We start from the raw sequence: 16,815 nt of genomic DNA on the forward strand, positions 1-16,815 counted from the left end.
ATATACCTGTATATTAAAAAAACGCCATTTATTATATAAATTTTCTAAATATTATGCTATTTAACTTATTTACTCCTTGGCATGTGCATAAAATATAAAAATTTATAGGTTAAAACCTTAATATGCTCCCCACTCTGAATGCTAGATTCATCTTCAATCATTTGCCTCGAAATTTCCAAATTATCTACCGGATACTGATAGGGCTGCAATTGACTCGCTAAAATCTGGCCCATTGGCGGTATCACTTTAAACGAGTACTGATCGTAAAGCCATTGTAGTGTGTCATTGATTAGATGACGTGAGTCCAAACCATAAAACGTCCACCTGGTTACAAGACACAATATGCCTCACGCAATACCTGCAAAAGCGAAAACAAATAAGAAAAATTGCACAATTTATCAGTTGTTAACTACAAAAACCCCTTCCCCCTCCTACACCACACTCACCTTGTCAATGTGCGTTCAAATGCGAATGCCAAATGCGATTTTATATGCCGTATAGCAATTGATTATCAAATTTGGCTGATGTTCTTCGGTTCACGTTTCTGAGTCCAAAGTGCGTGGTGCAATTCGTTTATATAATAAAGTGTAGATCAGATTTGGGCAGTAAACCAACAAATTGGTAACACCTCGTCTAACACTGGAGATATTGTAGCATCATGCGTGCTGTTACCTTTCGCGAAAACTCGTATTTTTACATTTTCTTTCACATCGGGATATCAGTCGCTGCGATTAGTAGCTGCGTTGATCTAGCAAATAAATGATTCAAGGAAATTTCTTCCAATATTGCTGTATGAATTCGCTTAGATCAATCTGAGTCATCAGCAAATTCAAAGCAAAATAGCAAAATGACATTTCTCTTTTGTGTGTTCTTTGCGACACCCAGCGTTTAGTGGTGTTGTCAGTGTTCCGGTGTTGCTGGCGCCATTGTGTTACGGAGTGGTGTAAATCGGTATCAGCGCCCGTAATTCACCTCTCGGTATCAGCGCAATGGCGCGGCGCCGCACTGTGTTACTCACTCCTATTTTCCAGTCTATGTCATAAGCTATCTGTGTGCAAACTGTCACGCAAATCAGTTCAGTCATTTACGCGTATTAATTTAATTAAACTTTCCTAATCTTATATCTTATAAATATTATAAATGTGAAAGTTTGTATGTTTGGATGTTTGGGAAATCATCACGCGGAAACGACTACACGGATTTGCATGAAATTTTGTACGCAGATAGCTTATGGGCCAGATTAATTAATACTCTATTTTTTTTAAGAGTTGCCACCTGTTAAAAAGTTTCATTTATTTAATATACGGGAACGACTGAATGGATTTGCATGAAAATTTGCACACAGATAGCCTATGACCTAGGTTGGAAAATAGGCTACTTTTCTTAAGAGTTGCCACCTGTTAAAAAAGTTTCATTAAATTAATACGCGGAAACGACTGTATGGATTTGCATCAAATTTCGCAAGCAGATAGCGTGTGACCTACAGTGGAAAATAGGCTATTTTTTTGGAAGAGTTGCCACCTGTTAAAAAAGTTTAATTAAATTAACACGCGGAAACGACAAAACGGATTTGCATGAAATTTTGCACACAGATAGCTTATGACCTAGGTTAGAAAGTAGGCTACTTTTTTTAAGAGTTGCCACCTGTTAGAAATGTTTAATTTAATTCTTCTTCTTCTTCTTATTTGGCGCTGTAACCGCCTAAGCGATTTTGGCCGAGTCCAAAACAGCACGCCAGTCATTTCTCTTCTGTGCTAACTGACGCCAATTGAAAATGCCAAGTGAAGCCAAGTCCTTCTCCACCTGGTCTTTCCAACGCAGAGGAGGCCTTCCTCTTCCTCTGTTACCAGCATCGCGGCCCGCGTTGAATATTTTCAGAGCAGGAGCGTTTCTGTCCATCCGAACGACATGGCCAAGCCAGCGGAGCCGCTGAATTTTAATTCGCTGCACTATGTCTATATCGTTGTAAAGCTCATACAGCTCATCGTTAAATCGTCTGCGATATCCGCCATCACCAACGCGTAAAGGTCCGTAAATCTTTCGCAGAATCTTTCTCTCGAAAACTCCAAGAGCCGCCTCATCAGATGCTTTCATTGTCCATGCTTCCGCGCCATACACCAGCACAGGCATGATGAGTGACTTATAGAGTGTGATCTTTGTACGACGAGAGAGGACTTTACTTCTCAATTGCCTACTCAGCCCAAAGTAGCACTTGTTGGCAAGAGTGATTCTCCGTTGGATTTCAAGGCTGACATTATTATTGGTGTTAATGCTGGTTCCCAAATAAACGAAGTCGTCTACTTTTTCAAACTTGTAACTGTCAACAGTGACGTGGGTGCCAAGACGCGTATGCTCTGACTGTTTTTGTGCTGACAGGAGATACTTCGTTTTGTCCTCGTTCACCACCAGACCCATTCGCTTTGCTTCTCTATCCAATCCCGAGAAGGCAGAACAGACGTAGCCCTTGTTTTTACCGATAATATCGATGTCGTCGGCATACGCCAGCAATTGTACGCTCTTATAAAGTATTGTGCCTGAGCGGTTCAGTTCTGCGGCTCTTATTATCTTCTCCAACATAAGATTAAAGAAATCACACGAAAGGGAGTCCCCTTGTCTGAAACCTCGTTTGGTATCAAACGGCTCGGAGAGGTCCTTCCATATTCTGACGGAGCTGGTGGTATTGCTCAACCTCATTTTACACAGCCGTATTAGTTTCGCGGGGATACCAAATTCAGACATCGCGGCATAAAGGCAACTTCTCTTCGTGCTGTCGAAAGCGGCTTTGAAATCGACAAATAGATGGTGTGTGTCGATCCTATTCTCGCGGGTCTTTTCCAAGATTTGGCGTATTGTGAATACCTGATCTATGGTGGATTTTCCAGGCCTAAAGCCACACTGATAAGGTCCAATCAGCTCGTTGACGGTGGGCTTCAGTCTTTCGCACAATACGCTCGATAAGACCTTGTAACCTATGCTTAGAAGGCTAATTCCGCGGTAGTTGGCGCGTACGGCGGGGTCGCCTTTCTTGTGGATTGGGCAGAGCACACTTAAATTCCAGTCGTCGGGCATGCGTTCATCTCACCATATTCTGCATACGAGCTGATGCATGCACCTCATCAGCTCCTCGCCGCCGTACTTGAATAGCTCGGCTGGCAGGTCGTCAGCTCCAGCAGCTTTGTTGTTTTTCAGCCGCGTAATCGCTATTCGTACCTCGTCATAGTCAGGCGGTGGGACAGCTACTCCATCATCATCGACTGGGGACTCGGGTTCGTCTTCCTCACTACTTTCAGCGCTGCTACCATTCAGTAGGTTATAAAAGTGTTCCCTCCACAATTTAAGTATATTCTGGACATCGGTCACTAGGTCGCCATTGTTGTTCTTACAGGAGTTCGCCCCGGTCTTGAAACCTTCCGTAAGTCGCCTAACCCTCTGGTAGAATTTTCGGGCGTTCTTCCTGTCGGCCAGCATCTCAAGCTCTTCGCACTCACGTATTTCGGCCTCTCCCTTCTTATTGCGGCAAATACGTCTCGCTTCCTTCTACAGTTCCCTATAACGGTCCCACATGGCTCGCGTTGCGCCCGATCGCAGCGTGGCCCTGTAGGCGGCATCTTTTTTCTCTGCGGCTTCTTGACATTCCTCATCGTACCAGTTGTTCTTTCGGGCTCGCTGAAATCCAACTACTTCTTCGGCGGCGGTACTTAATGATCGGGAAATGTGGTTCCACTGCTCGCGTACGTCGGATTGTTGAAGAGTGCTCTCAGAGAGCAGGTGTGTGAGTCGAGTGGCGAATAAATTGGCCGTCTGTTGTGATTGCAGCTTTTCGACGTTAAGCTTTCCTTGCATTGTTGGGCGCACATTTTTTGCTGCACAGAGGCGGGTGCGTATCTTGGCTACAACAAGATAGTGGTCCGAGTCGATGTTTGGCCCTCGGAGTGTACGTACGTCCAAAACGCTTGAAGCATGCCTTCCGTCTATCACAACATGATCGATTTGGTTTCTCGTTTTTCGATCTGGAGACAGCCATGTAGCTTGGTGGATGTTCTTATGCTGGAACCTAGTACTACATATTACCATATTTCGGGACCCGGCGAAGTCGATCAGCCTCAGTCCGTTATCGGACGTTTCGTCGTGGAGGCTGAATTTTCCGACAGTGGCGCCAAAGATCCCTTCCTTGCCCACCTTGGCATTAAAATCGCCAAGCACGATTTTGACATCGTGTCGGGGGCAGCGCTCATATGTACGTTCCAAGCGCTCATAGAAAAGATCCTTGGACGCCTCATCCTTCTCTTCCGTCGGGGCATGGGCGCAGATGAGCGGGATGTTGAAGAATCTAGCTTTGATGCGGATTGTGGCTGGACGTTCGTCCACCGGGGTGAACGCCAGTACTCGGCGACGGAGTCTCTCTCCTACCACGAATCCAACACCGAATTTGCGCTCCTTTACATGGCAGCTGTAGTAGACGTCGCAAGGCCTCAGACATTGTTTGCCTTGCCCCGTCCATCGCATTTCTTGGATGGCGGTGATGTCAGCCTTTGCCTTCCCGAGGACATCAACCAGCCGGGCAGAGGCACCTTCCCCATTAAGGGTCCGGATATTCCAGGTGCATACCCTTAAATCATAGTCCTTTATACGTTTGCCGTGGTCGTCATCAGAAAAAGGGGGTCTCATCCGAGGCTGTTTGCTTCTTTTCATTGGGCAGGGTTTTAACGTGGCGGGACCCAAACCCAGCGCACGCGAAGTTTTACGCCTTCTCACTTTAGCTCGCTCCCAAACGGGTGTTTGGTTGGTACCCAGAGGATACGTGGATATAAATGTCCGGACGTTGTGAGCTGCGATTTGAACCGTACGCACAAGAATCGCTTCTGGCCACTCCCAGGTGAATGGCAGTCAAAAGTTTTCCACTTCTGCGCACGGAACCATCCTCCATGTTTAATTTAATTAATACACGGAAATTAGTGAACTGATTTGCATGGAATTTCTCACATAGATAGCTAATGAGCTAGGTTGCAAAATAGGCTTATGACCTACAGTGGAAAATAGGCTAATTTTTTGGAAGAGTTGGCACCTGTTAAAAAAGTTTAATTAAATTAATACGCGGAAACGACAAAACGGATTTGCATGAAATTTTGCACACAGATAGCTTATGACCTAGGTTAGAAAGTAGGCTACTTTTCTTAAGAGTTACCACCTGCTAGAAAAGTTTAATTAAATTAATACGCGGAAAAGTCTGAACGGATTTGCATGAAATTTTGCAGGCAGATAGCTTATGACCTACAGTGGAAAATAGACTAATTTTTTGGAAGAGTTGCCACCTGTTAAAAAAGTTTTAATCAAATTAATACGCCGAAATGACTGAACAGGTTTGCATGAGATTTCGCACAGAGATAGCTTATGACCTATGTTGGAAAATGGGCTACTATTTTGAGAGTTATCACGTATTAGGAAAGTTTAATTAAATTAATACGTGGAAATTACTGAACTGATTTGCATGAAAGTTTGCACACAGATAGCTTATGACCTAGACTGGAAAATAGGCTACTTTTTTAAGAATTGCCACCTGTTTGAAAATGAAATTTTGCTCAAAGATGGTTTATGACCTGGATTGAAAAATAGGCTACTTCCTTAACCGGTTTTCCGATCAGAACGAAATTTAGTACACTTACTACGGATTTCGGTCTTAGACTGAAAGTAAATCCGCTAACTCAAGGCCCCTCCCATACAAATTGGAATTTTCATATTGCATACATATCTCTGGAAGTATTTGTGGGAGAGAACTGAAACTTGGTATAGTGATATGCATGTGAAATCAATGTTGTAATTCGACTAAATTCAATCTGATTACAGTTAATCATGATTAATTTTAATCCGACTAAACAGTTAATCGTAACCGCGATTAAAAAATTAATTTTTAATCATTAACTCTTAATTTGATCAAGTAGGTTTGGTGATTAATTAAGTTAGGCTGGAATTGCCCTGTGCACACAAAGCAAGTTAATCCGGTATGGCTAAGTCAGGTTTCCTCATCAATCTAAGCAATTTGGTGATTTTCATTAAGATATATACCAACAAACGTTTTACAAACTAGGTTTGTAAAAGTTCCCAGTTTATGTATTACTAATAAGAATAATTATTATTTTTTTATATTACGTGTTTTTATAAGCGTAAAACACAAAATAATTACTATAACTGGTGTTTGCTTTCAAACTCGGATAAACCAGACAAATTAATCAGATTTTATTTTTAATTGGACTAACGATTAATGTTTTAAATTAATTAAACGTAATCGCTGCCAGCGGTTAACGATTAAAAAAATGTTATCATTAATCGTACAGTTGATTACGACTAATTAATTTTAATCGTCAAACGCGATTAACATTTTAATCGTTAATCAGATTAACAGTTTGCCAACACTACGTGAAATCATGTTCATGTTCACAGAGAAAATGTACGTTTTTGGAAAAGAGGCGTAGCACCTCCCATACTGACTGAAAGTTGCATATTGCATATCTCTCCAAATGTTTGGGGTAAAGCACTCAAGCTTGGTATGGAAATACATATGTATGCATGTATGTATGTGAAACTAATACCATACTCATGGAGAAAAATGAGAGTTATTGGAAAAGGTGGTGTGGCAACTCCCATGCAAATTGATTTTTCTATGCTGCATATCTCTGGAGGTGTCTATTGCAGAGGACTGGAACTTGGCACCGAGATGTGTATACAAAATTAATTCCATACTCATAGAGAAGAATTTGCGTTATTCGAAAAGGGGACATGGTTCCTGCCGTACAAATTTACTGTTTTATACTGCTTATATCTAGAGGTGTTCATGGTAGAGTACTGGGATATGGTACTGGGGTATGTAAAATCAATTCCAAATTCATGGAAGAAGATTAGGGTTATAAGAAAAAGGGGCGTGGCACTTCCAGTACAAATTTACTTTTTCTTGCCACATATCCCTGGAAGTGCTTGTGGAAGACAGAATAAATTTCATTAAATGGAAAAGAGAGAGCCGGGTTCGGCCTTATAATCTAAAGCTCTCTTGAGGCATTTGCTACAGTAATGAGAAGTGGTATTTTATCAAGGCCAGGTTACTAAATTTGAGTTGGAAATATTAGAACTCGCCGTGGCACCTCCAAGAAGGTTACACGTTAACGCGTCGTATACCTGGAAACATTTTAAGGTAAACTTAGAGGGATTGATATATTTCGTATGCCTAGCGCGCAGACGAGATTTTATAATTTCATAGCTTTAAACGGCCTAAATACCTTAACTCGCCAAAAAAATAACGAGCTATAACGAAATGGGCACAGAGATAAAATCTAACATCATTAAATAATTTTTCCTATTTGTATAAAAGCGCGGGGTGAAACCCGCGGGTATAAGCTAGTACGTGATAACTCTTAAAATAGTAGCCTATTTTCTAACATAGGTCATAAGCTATCTCTGTGCGAAATGTCACGCAAATCTGTTCAGTCGTTTCCGCGTATTAATTTAATTAAAACTTTTTTAACAGGTGGCAACTCTTAAAAAAAATTAGCCTATTTTCCACTGTAGGTCATAAGCTGTCTGCTTGCAAAATTTCATGCAAATCTGTTCCGACTTTTCTGCGCATTAGTATAATTAAACTTTTTTAGCAGGTGGTAACTCTTAAAAAAGGTAGCCGATTTTTCAACCTAGCTCATAAGCTATCCGTGTGAAAACTTCCATGCAAATCAGTTCACTCATTTCCGCGTATTAATTAAATTAAACATTTCTAACAGGTGGCAACTCTAACCTAGGTCATAAGCTATCTGTGTGCAAAATTTCGTGCAAATCCGTTTAGTCGTTTCCGCGTATTAATTTAATTAAACTTGTTTAACAGGTGGAAACTCTTAAGAAAAGTAGCTTATTTTCCAATCTAGGTCATAAGCTATCTGTGTGCAAATTTTCATGCAAATATTCAGTCGTTCCCGCATATTAAATAAATTAAACTTTTTTAACAGGTGGCAATTCTTAAAAAAATAGCCTATTCATTAATCTGGCCCATAAGCTATCTGCGTACCAAATTTCATGCAAATCCGTTCAGTCGTTTACGCGTATTAATTTAATAAAACTTTTTTAACAGGTGGCAACTCTTAAGAAAAGTAGCTTGTTTTCCAATCTAGGTTATAAGCTATCTGTGTGCAAATTTTCATGCAAATCCATTCAGTCGTTCCCGCATATTAAATAAATTAAACTTTTTTAACAGGTGGCAACTCTTAAAAAATAGCCTATTAACCAATCTGGCCCATAAGCTATCTGCGTACCAAGTTTCGTCCAAATCCGTTCAGTCGTTTCCGCGTTATGATTTCCCAAACATCCAAACATACAAACTTTCACATTTATAATATTAGTAAGATATATACGAATGTGGGATTTTTTCTTGTGTCACAAATCTGCCAATGCCAGCTAACATGCCCAATGAATTAAGGGTGTAATGGTTTCGCCAAAAAAAAAGGAAAACTCACTAAACTACCGATTTGATTGAAGAAAAAAAAATGTAAGCTACTTACAATGATGTTTAAAGATTTTAGTGGTGGGTTTTAGACTTCCTCGAAGTGATCCTACTTGGTCCGCAGTTGAAATGGAAAGGAAGTAACTACTTTTCGTAAAGCAGTCTTGAACTCTCGGCTTCGGTAATTATACAGAAAATGTCATGGTTGGTACTACTGTTTTGACCGAAAAAGTACTTTTTTTACCCATTGTAGTATGGATATATATAAATATCGCATGCGAGAATTTTTTTACGTGTAGGGTTGCTTCGAGATCAGGAAATTGTATTTGATTAGTTCGAATGGAATAATGATAGTATATTTTGATAGAGATTTGTTTGGAAAAATTTAAGAATGAATCCTTGGATTTCTTATTTCGAAGTTAGATTTAGTGGTGGATATTACAAAGTTATGCCAGTAACTTTCAAATATCGTCTCTTGAATGGAAAATTTCCGTAAGAGTCATTTTGACAGTTTTTAGTTAAAGATGCAGTTATATATTTTAAAATAAGATATTTCGATTTTTTGTTAACAGTTTTTTTGAATATCTTCTTTAGTTTCCGAGTAATTGACTAAAATGTTTTGGTACAAATTACGTTAGTAATGCTGTCGTACTAAAGTAATCAAGATCTTTCAAATAGCGTCATCTGTTTTTAAATATCTGCTTCAGTTTCCGACATATTCAGCCTTATCATGAGTTTCATTTTCTCTAACCGAGTCACCTTTTCACTTTTCGTTTCCGTGTATTCACTACGGGTGGGTGAAAAAAAATCTGGCGAAACTCACGATTAGGTTGATTAGTAGAATGCATCGTTAATTAACAGAAAAAGTGTAGCTTGTATATTTACCTCTCTAACGCATTAATTCTATATACGTCAAGATCAACGCCCGACGCCATTATGTCTGTATTTAATAGCGGCTCTATGACAAAATACTCAAGAAATGTATTCGTAGATTTTTATTAACTTCATTTCATACATTTATATTGATCTGATTTTTTTTAATAAGTACCAGGAATAAATATTTAACAAAAAACTATTTAACTTAAGCTGAACCAACTTTTAATTGCTCGGAGCTAATTTTGGAACGCTTCATAAAATATTTTCATAGACGGTAAATGCAACCCTGGTTGCATCATTAATGAGCTGAAAAACCAAAACAAGCAATTAAATTTGTGGATTGGAGCCTTTTGAAATGGCCTTTAGAAAAGGCAATGGAATTTCGACACTATTCAAGGAATTGCGAATATAATCTGCCTTCCGTTTGGCATATTTGCCTTCAGAAAGTTAGAAAAAAAACATTTTCTATTTTTATTTATTATATATTTTTGAAATAAAAATACTCCAAAAAATTTCTTTAAACCATCTTGCGCAGCAGTTTGTTGATCTTATCTTCACGGTTACCGAAATCACCAACCCCAATGTAGTGATTAGCCCTCTTGCGCCAGCCGCCGGTTGGTGTTGAGCTTGAATGGCCAGAGGAAGTTGGAGGCTTTCATGAAGTGGGATCCAACAGTGAATATTTCGTGCGCCAAGTAATCAACGCACTGAATATCATGCGCTTTGTGCAATTTGCGTTCGATCCCAGAGTTGTCAGAGATTGAGACACGATGATGGTTGTGCTTGACAATTCCACGTTTGTAGATCAATTCACGAACTGATTTAAGATTTGGATAACCCCATGTGATATATATACGCATTACCGAACGCGTAGCATATTAATGGTTCAATTTGATGAACAAACCGTGGTTAATGTGGCGAAAACGGAACAACAGTAAAACTTTACGCACTTTTGGTGCAACTTTGTTGATACCGCGGATACAGATCACAAAAGCCAATTTGTCTTCTGCAGGCACGTAGAATGGGCCGCGTTGCTTTGCCAGATGGCGCAATTTATTCTCACGGCGTCCATCACGGAGATATTTTGCTTGATATTTCTCAGCATGCACCAAGTTTTCGCGTTTGCGGAGTGCAATCACAGCAGATCGCTTTAGTTTACGCTTGATCAGGGTGCCGTTTGCTGTTTGCGGAGGTGGTAGGGTTTTCTGTGTTTAAAGCAAAACAAAACCGTTATGACATAAGTAATTTTGGCCAGTAGTTATAGTCAAAATAAAGTCGACTCTAAAGTTAAAAGCAGTTTTGTGACATAACTTTCAATAGGATATCTGTCAAAACACCTGCTTTTAACTTAAGAGTCGACTTTACTTTGGCTATAACTACGGGAGTTTACTTATACGTACACTAGGGAGGTCCAAAAATGCACGTGGAAACAGTCCTTGTTTTAATGCTCTCACGCCCTGGGATTGTTCTATAACGAAAAAATTTACCCCTGTTTTTTTCTTGCGTTCAAAGCGTTAAAAGTTTCCCGAGTATTTTATATTGATTTTGAAGAATTCGCACATGGAAAACTTTTAGCGCTTTGGGCGACCAATAAATTTTTTTTTGTTTTCAAAATAAAAGGGAAAATCTTCCAATAATGGACCAGGCTTTGAAAAAAAAGGATGATGAGGGGGTGTAGAGGGGGTCCCCCTGATTTTAAATCTGAAGGTCTCCCCCCTCCGGAGGCTTATACAGCCCAATTCTGAAAACTTCCTCATGATAGGAGGAAAGGGAAATGAGAGAAAACTTTCAGGGAGTTTCCGTTCAAAATCGGCCTGATAGTTTTTAACCTCACCTTTTCCTTTGTACAGCGATTGAACTGAAACTTCGGTGCTGCCACACATCCCAAAATAATGTCGAAAAACAAACTGAAAACGGAAACACTGAAAACGCACGATTTTTTATTGCATATTTTCACAATGTATCGAAGTATTGACTTAAAAAAGCGGCGCAAGCGAAACTTGGAATATATCGAAGTTTTGATTTTTAAGCACCCCCATTTTTTATTAAAAACTTTCAATACATATTGAAGTATTGAATTTAAAGAAGAGCGCCGCAGGCGAAAATTTGCAATAAAAATGCGCGCGACTTTCACTTTGTAATAAATTATTGTTTTACCTTGAAATTAATATATTTTATCTATACTAATTATATAAAGAGAAGTCCCTTTGTTTTGTAACAGGTAATCGCGCGAACGGCTGGTCCGATTTGCATGAAATTTTGTATACAAATAGCCTTCGGTAACCACCATGTTTTAGGCTAAAAAAATTTTACGTTTTTTAGGGTAGGTGGACCAGGGACCGGTCTATTCGAAAAAATCTTATTATAGTCCGATTTGCTTAAAATTTAGTACGTAAGTAGCTTTTTAGCATATATGACCCATTTTTTCCGGGAAGTGGTCCAGGGACCGATCTATTCGAATTTACGGTCCGATTTGCTTAAAATTCGGTGCGCAGGTAGCTTTTTAGCATGTATTAGCATATGTGATCAATTTTTTCCGAGAAGTGGACCAGGGACCGATCTATACGAATTCCCCAATATAAATTCCGGGAATGATGTTGAATCTATGCTTACGTGTCCTACTTTGCTGAAGTTTTTTTCAAGCGTCTCTTTTCGTAAATTTTCTTCACGCGTCCTTTTTCGCTGGCAAAACACCCGCGCGTCTTTATTCGTGTATAGTGACGATATTGTTATAATTATTATTATTACGTTTGGAAATACTCGCGCTTCGAACTAAAAGATCTATTGTGCTAAACCCTAATTGTAAATTCTCCCACCTTAGGCAATTGTAAAGCTAAGCACTTTGGATGGTGACATGTTCCGAATTTTAGATGGAGAAGGCAGTCGTCCTCCAAGGTGTATTAATCTACGATTCATGCTTCGTGGGCAGGCACATAGAATATACTCTGGAGTTTCCTCCACCAGCCCACAAAATCTACAGTCCGACTCTACAGAAAGACGCATTTAATTCAAATGGTGCGTTAACTTGTTACTTCGCGGCGCCTTATAAGAACTTTTGCGTTGGCCAACGAAGAAGAGAGTTTAAAAGCAAAAGTAATCTGTAAAGTAAAAAATTTTGGTTTAAGTTGAAACCACTAAGGCGCAGTATCCTCCTCACACATAGGCCAATAATAGCAACGCTGTGATACCATATGGAATACCAATCCATTTTGGTGTCATGAGCTTGACCGGTCTTATTTCCACCTGTGAGATCTCTGCCATGCATGCGTAATCTTGCTATGATCTTGCAACTACAACATTGGTGCGATCCGTATGCCAATAAAAGTTCTTATAAGGAAACTCAAGAGCACAGAGGTGCGTTTTCTGTTATAGGAGGGCCAAAAATACTTGCTGTCCCACAGGATGAAAAGTTTTCCGGTACATTGGCTAAATGAGTCGTGTGATCTCTTGAATATCTTTCAAATTAAGCAAATTATATACCTACGGTGATGTTTCCTTGTTAATTCGCCATTCTTACAATTCGTGGTAATATTTATGAACTGATTTCTAGGTAGATGCAAGATCGCATGATCGTGCATGAGGGCGTCAGACAAACTTAACCCCATCCTTAATTTAGATGTCTGAAAACTAAATTCGTATAACCTAAACATAGGGCCAAAGGAGACTAACCACCAGTGTTGCCGCGCCGTCTCAAGAAAATGTATCCCTGACCAAGCCAAAAATGTATCCAAATGTATCCAATTTTCTTTTTTTACATATACATCTCATAACTTGTAAGAAAGCCAAACATTTTCATGAAAAATACATCATTTAACCCATGCTAAGGACTTGGAATACATGTGCATAAAATCAAACATTTGTAATTTCAATTTATAAAGTACATTTTTTGTGCATAAGTATTTTGCAAAGTAAATATAATAAATAGCAAGTACACTCTAAAAAGAGCATGTAAAACTACTACTGAAAAGTATCTATTTTTCAACAAGAATCTGTATAAATATACGTATAGGATGTTCAGTATTTGATTTTGAACTTGAGATCTTTAAAATATACACATAAATACACATATGTAGAATGTTTAAAATTGCAAAAATTTTCAAACTACAAATACATTTCCTACTAATAATAAACACTACTTTATTTTAAACATTTTATGTGTAAAAGTAAACAGGCAATGATTAATTTTATTACACGGCTTGCAAATTTGCATACATCAAAGAGGAAACTGGTTACCTCTCTAAATATGCGCAAATAAACAAAATTTTTAGAGTGTATTTAAAGTGTTTTCAGTAAAATTCATAAAAGTTTCCTTAAATAAATCAAATTTAGTTTTTTAAACTACATTGAAATCTTCTTTCTTTTTAAACTAACAAATGAAAATATGTGATATGAAAGAGATTACTACAGAAAGAGTATAATTTACTTTAGATATATCGTCGTTTAAAGTACAAAACCGCGTATCGTCATTCTGCAAAACCGCGTAACTGACATTTGTTGCCAAAAATTGGATTTGCTCACACAAGCTCTTGGCTTAGTCCTGAAATATACTAGCCAGATATGCGATTGCTTTATAAAAAAGAGAACCATTTTGAAATATAAGTGTTTTTACTCTCTAGAAAATAATTTATGCAACGTCACAAAGGCGGTTTTGCATTTTGTTGATACGCGGTTTTGTACTTTAAACGACGATATGTATGTATATTAAGATCTTGCTTAAAGCATCCTTTTAAGCTAATTAAAGCAATTGCGCTTATACCTATTTTGGTGAGATCTCTTCATATGTTCATTGCTTCGTTCACAAAAAATAAAATGCTTTAATTTCACGCTTAAGTAGCGATTCTTTATACGTTTAGAAAACGTAATGCTTTCTACCATCTTTAATGAAAATCGATTTTTGAACGAAAAAAACTTTATAGGAAATATAAAATTTTGGCCTATTTAAAAAAGTATCCACTTTTATACTGACCGGAAAAAATAAGTATCCCACAAAAATTCGTCTAACAAGTAAGAAAGTCTAAGTTCGGGCGGAGCCGAACATTAAATACCCGGCGCAATTATTAAATATATGTTTTCCACCTTTCCGAAAGCTACCGCTACACGATAAGCCGGGGTGTATAAATTTTAAGTAAATTAGCGTCCTTAAATTTCGAAATATTGCAGTTTCAACCATTTCTGAAATATACCGTTATATGAAAAGCGGTCGTAATTTTAGTCCGATTTCAATAATTTTCAATGCTTTGCTTTTATGTGGCAAGCACAATAACCATACCGAGTTTGGTTCAAATTGCTAGAACGGTTAGCGAGATACATATATGTGATCATAAGTGGGCGGTGCCACGCCCATTTTCCAAAATTGTATCATAAGCGTATTTCTTGGTAAAAAATTGTTGCAACCATCAATTTTGAATAAATTATCTTCAATATTTACTGATTTATCGAGTATTTCGTATTTTTCTAAATGACCGTTATATGGGATGTGGGCGTGGTTATTGACCGATTTTTAAAATTTTCGGCCATTTGGTAAGTTGTAGAAGGTCCAACAACTGTGCCAAGTTTGGAAGAAATTGGTGCAGCGGTTACCAAGATATACACATGTAACCATAAGTAGGCGTGGCTACGCCCATTTGCCAAAATTTTTCAATATTCTTATTTTTCGTCTAAAACTCATTGTAAATGTCAATTTTGAGTGAATTATCTTCAGTAGTTACTAAAATATCGCACTTTTCGTTTTTCTGAAAATTACCGTTATATGGGAGGTAGACGTGGTTATTGTCCGATTTCGCCCATTTTCAATACCATTCGTCCTATGCTCAAAAGAAGTCCACGTACCAAGTTTCGTTAAGATATCTCAATTTTTACTCGAGTTATCGTGTGCACAGACGGACGGACGGACGGACGGACGGACAGACAGTCACCGCTTAATCGATTTCTCTTTTCATTCTGATCATTTATGTATACATTTGTCTATATCTATCTCGATTCGTTTTGCCTGTTACAAACAACCGTTATGTGAACAAAGTTATAATACCCTTGTGCACAAGTGCGCTCGGGTATAAAAATGTATCCAATTGGATCTATTTAGATCCAAACGGCATCCCTGCTAACCACACGGGGTTTCTATACTTCTCGGCTGCAGCGCCATCCGTTGGGTCCATTTTCTGCAAAACCATTGCTTACCATAAAATGAATGAATTTCAACCTCGACTCCAGCGGCACTCATCGGGTCAATTTTTATCAAAAGAATGTTCCATCATACAGGTACATAGCTCACATTTAAAATTTGAACGAAATCGGTCAATAAACACGATTTTTATACCTTTCATGAGCATGAAATGGTATTATAACTTTGGTCCGATGTTTGTAAGTACCAGAATAAGAAAAGATAGACCCATTAAAATGGATACTTAAATGATCAGAACGTCGAGCTGAGTCTATTTAGCCATGTCCGTCTGTCTGTCTGTCTGTCTGTTTGTACGCAATCTAGTCTTTCAGTTTTCGAGATATCCGGAAGAAATTTGGTAGGTGAGTGTATTTATACCCGAGCGCACTTGCGCACAAGGGTATATTAATTTTGTTCACATAACGGTTGTTTGTAACAGCCAAAACGAATCGAGATAGATATAGTTAAATGTATACATAAATGATCAGGATGAAAAAAGAAATCGATAAGCCATGTCTGTCTGTCCGTCCGTCTGTCCGTCTGTCCGTCCGTCCGTGTACACCATAACTCGAGCAAAAATTGAGATATCTCAACGAAATTTGGTATGTAGGTTTCCCTTAATCCAAGGTAGGTTGGTATTGAAAATGGGCGAAATCGGACTTTAACCACGCCCACTTCCCATATAACGGTAATTTCCAGAAATACGAAAACTGCGATATTTTAGTAACTAATGAAGATAATTCACTCAAAATTGATATTTATGATAAGTTTTAGACGGAAAATAAGAATATTATAAATTTTTGGAAAATGGGCATAGCCACGCCCACTTATGGTTACATGTGTATATCTTGATAACCGCTGCACCAATTTTTTCCAAACTTGGCACAGTTGTTGGCCATCGCACAACATACCAAATGGCCGAAAATTTTTAAAATCGCTCAATAACCACGCCTACTTCCCATATAACGGTAATTTTTAGAAATACGAAAACTGCAATATTTTAGTAACTACTGGAGATTATTCACTCAAAATTGATATTTACAATAACTTTTAGACGAAAAATAAGAATATTATAAATTTTTGGAAAATGGGCGTAGCCACGCCCACTTATGGTTACATGTGTATATCTTGATAACCGCTGCACCAATTTTTTCCAAACTTGGTACAGTTGTTGGCCATCGCACAACATACCAAATGGCCGAAAATTTTTAAAATCGCTCAATAACCACGCCTACTTCCCATATAACGGTAATTTTCAGAAATACGAAAACTGCAATATTTTAGTAACTACTGGAGATTATTC

The 16,815-nt window shown here is 38.4% G+C and overlaps 1 pseudogene; it reads right to left on the reverse strand.

Moving 5' to 3' along the window:
- Nucleotides 1–9,869: 9,869 nt before the first annotated feature.
- LOC118752342 lies at nt 9,870–10,557 on the reverse strand (annotated as a pseudogene).
- Nucleotides 10,558–16,815: the final 6,258 nt, after the last annotated feature.

The sequence above is a fragment of the Rhagoletis pomonella genome, unplaced genomic scaffold (assembly GCF_013731165.1).
Source record: "Rhagoletis pomonella isolate Grant_MI unplaced genomic scaffold, Rhpom_1.0 Rhpom_scaffold_01410, whole genome shotgun sequence".
NCBI lineage: Eukaryota > Metazoa > Arthropoda > Insecta > Diptera > Tephritidae > Rhagoletis > Rhagoletis pomonella.